At 43.1% G+C, this 3506-nt stretch overlaps 2 non-coding genes across 2 annotated transcripts; both read right to left on the bottom strand.

The window, feature by feature from the left end:
- Window positions 1-274: 274 nt before the first annotated feature.
- LOC147607831 (small nucleolar RNA snoR80) lies at window positions 275-403 on the bottom strand. The gene has a single exon (XR_015264649.1). It is a non-coding gene; the product is annotated as a small nucleolar RNA snoR80 (small nucleolar RNA).
- Window positions 404-476: 73 nt separating this feature from the next.
- Window positions 477-577, bottom strand: LOC147607830 (small nucleolar RNA Z157/R69/R10). Its single transcript, XR_015264651.1, has one exon. It is a non-coding gene; the product is annotated as a small nucleolar RNA Z157/R69/R10 (small nucleolar RNA).
- Window positions 578-3506: the final 2929 nt, after the last annotated feature.

Below are 3506 nucleotides of genomic sequence, written 5' to 3'. Positions count from 1 at the left end.
CACCGGCTAGAATATCAAAAATAAGCTGCGAGCCGTTATTAAGTCCCATAGCCAGAGAGGGCGTCCGCTGTTTCATAGGAAATGAAAGACATACACTGAAGTATTCAAGGACGTTTCATTCTATGAATGGAGTCTGCTGTTAGCACCGAGAAATGGCAAGCAAGCAAAGCCCATAGATCTGCAGGAAGCTAACCAAAAGTGCGTCGTATTCACTGACCTGCTTGGCTTGCAGGAAGTTGGCCCCTCTTTGCAAGCACTGCACAGAGAATAACGCAGATGTATGTGGCGTTTCCCGATCCAAAGGGTACAGTAATCACTACCCAGTGATCAAAATAACCACATCTCCTGTGTAGCGCCATAGCCATTATAATCTAAGGGCACGGTAGAAACCCTAGACATTGGTAATTGGCGCATTGTAGGCAAGTGAGCACATCATATGGAACCAGAGAGGGACGGGCACAGAGTAGGAAGCGGGAGAGGGTGCTCAGACAGCCAAGGGGTGTTTCTTCAAGAGCCGGCTTGAAGCCGCCATCAGAAACTCTAGTCCGAAAATCTGTCTTCTCATCATCACACCAACGAGAGAACGTGAAGAGAACAGGAGGAGATATCAACAGAATAAATACTTCACAGGCCACGAAACCCTAGTTATATCAAACGATTTCAAACTGTAGACGATCGATATCTTACTTATGGGCGGGCGGTCCTGAGAGTAGCTCGGGTGTTATTACCTCTCTTTCAAGGGAAGCCTGGAGCCTTTCAAAGTGAGCTTGGGGAGCCTCAAGGGACGCGAGCTCCAAGCATTGGTAAGTACCCAACGATTGTTGTATCTATTGCTTCTCCCGTTTACAGTTGTGTGGAGTTCCTTCTTGGGAGAGGTGCGATAGCCCGTAACATTTTTGGCGTCGCTGCTAGGGAAACACCTTTTTTTCTTCCACCCTCTTATTAGAGCTTCAACTCCCACTATTCAAGATTTATCATTGCCTTTATATTTACAAGGTGCAATGTGAAGAAACTGTGTAGAAAAGGTTTGAATGGTAGACAAAGAATTGTAGAAAATTGTGTGTTGAATGTATGGGTGAGTACTTGGAAGAGCTTAGAGGAAAGCTACATTGGTTTTTTCTTTCATTTTTGATACTTTTGTCACCAATTGTGCTACCGTGAACTAGTAGGAGTGACACATTGTTTTTCTATTTTTTTTAAAAAAATCACACAAATTTAAAACATAAAGAGCCATTGGTCATGTTAATAACTTGCATTGAATTTCCAATCCTTAGCACGACCATTCTGGATCAATTGGATAGGGAAATAACACTCCAAAACATCATTCTGTCTCGACACTGCATGGTTAAACACGTGAAAGTGTGGTTCACGGCGTGAACGGCATGAAGCGCATCCACAATTAGCGCTGGGATTTTCGGGATTACCTTGCTAAAAATAGAGCGCCTTATCCTGACACAACGAAATTGAAGAATCTTATTACGTGAGATAGCAGTGAAGCGTTTCACGAATGTGAACCATTTTCTGTTTCACGGCATAAACCTTTGCCTGCTGCTTCACGGGTTAAGCCTTTACGGCCTAACACTTCACGCCTTAGCAGTTCATAAGTTAAGCTTTCATGGACTGCTAGTTCAGGATTTAAGGATTGTTAGACGACCAGTTGTAAAAGGGGTACTCTAATTGCACTATTTGGGTCTATCTGACTCAAATTGAAGTATTTCTGAGTAAAAAAACCGAAATGTGAAACCTCAATTATCGCAGTGCAAGGAATAGTTCATAACGTGAGAACCATTGCATGTTACTTCACGGTGTGAACTACTTTTTGCTACTTCACAATGTGAACCATTCTCTGCGGTTTCACGGATTACTGCTAGTTTCACAGACTTGAGACTATTTGGCACAGAAACTAGTTAAAAACATTAGAGTGGTAATTTCGCCTATCGAAATACACTCTCATGCACTTGAGGTTTGGTAAACTCATTGGAGACGACCTTACTCATGCGATAATGCATCAAACCACCCAGGTTCTTCCTACCAAAGGAGTGTTGGTTCAGGTTGCTCGACGAGCACTCAATTGAGTGTTTCAACTTGGAGCAATTTGACCTTTGTTGATACAAGTAGTGAGGAATCCATGGAAGAAGGGCTACGATTCTCTGGCCTTGGAGAGGAAGAAAAACCATCTTCCCTTTTTGCAAGATTCAACGAAATCTTTGATATAGCTAGAGGATTTTTTGGCCTCCAACATGGCACAGAAGATGACGCGCAATCTGTGGGCACATGCATGGGCCCATCAATCAATGCTGGACATGGTCTAAGACCAGAATTACCAACCCAACCTTTTGGCTCCTAGCATACTAACATAGTGAGGATCAGTGGTACGACCCCCAAGGTTAGGAGGGATAAGGAAAGTGCGGCCAAGACAGGTCAAGTCTTCTTCCCTACATCAAAGGAAATAAAAATAGACTTGAAGAGGATTGAGGCAGAGCGACGATTGCAATTATTGAGCTTAAGAAAACAAGAGCTCGATACTCAAAGAACAAGGGAGAAACAGAGAGAAATGGAGAATGTAAATCAATTTCAATCACGTGGCAAAGAACCAAAAACATCTAGAAATGCCACTGATAGCATGTGGATGGGCATAACAGAAGGAGCAATACTAACTCTAGAACCCATCAATGAGGAATCAAGGGTAGATGAAGTTTCGCCTTGAGACGCAAAATGTGGAGGACAATTTACCTAGGGTATCTGCAGAAGGTGAGGATTGCCTCTATACAAGAGAAGATATACAAGAAATGATCAATGATCCCACATTCTTGCAGGGCATGGAGCTCTTAATCCAACAAATGCCGTCACAAGGGCATGGCCACGCGAAAATGGGCCGAGGTATGGTTAGTGAACTAGGCACCGCCTGGAATCCAGACCATCCCAAATGAAGCCACATGTTATTCCCAAGCTTGTGCAAAAGTTCTTAGGTGATGGGGACCCGATCCAGCATATAGAGGTCTTTGAGTCAACCTATGAAAGCTATGGCCTAGTGAGTGATGTAACCATGATCCATGCCTTTTCGCTGACCCTAGAGGGAAAAGCTCATCAATGGTATTGAACCCTAAAGTGAGAGGATATAGTCAATTTCACTAGGCTTAAGAATGTGTTCATACCAAGCTTTGCTCGAAGTAGTGACAGATAGAGTCCTGTGGCTCAGCTTCACAATATTAAGCAGAAATAAAATAAGTCCATACGAGATTATGTATCTCGACTCAAGCACTTGAATTCAAGATGCAAGTTAAGGGAGAGGCTAACTGATAATCAGTTATTGTCTTGCTTCTGGAGAGGAGTTCGAGATCATAAAATGCATGATTATTTAGTGTTAGCCCAACCGGCTACTTTAGATGCGTGCTGTAAGAAGCTGGCAATAGAATATGAGGATAATATGCTTGAATTGTCACAACGCAAAGATGCCAAGGAAGCTTCAATTGCGAAAACATCGCGAGTTTCAAGTCACCAGGACA

This window comes from Cibotium barometz, chromosome 54, assembly GCF_041138505.1.
Source record: "Cibotium barometz isolate CiBa-2024 chromosome 54, ASM4113850v1, whole genome shotgun sequence".
NCBI lineage: Eukaryota > Viridiplantae > Streptophyta > Polypodiopsida > Cyatheales > Cibotiaceae > Cibotium > Cibotium barometz.
Note: the sequence above shows the minus strand (reverse complement) of the source record. Positions and strands in the feature narration are given on the sequence as shown.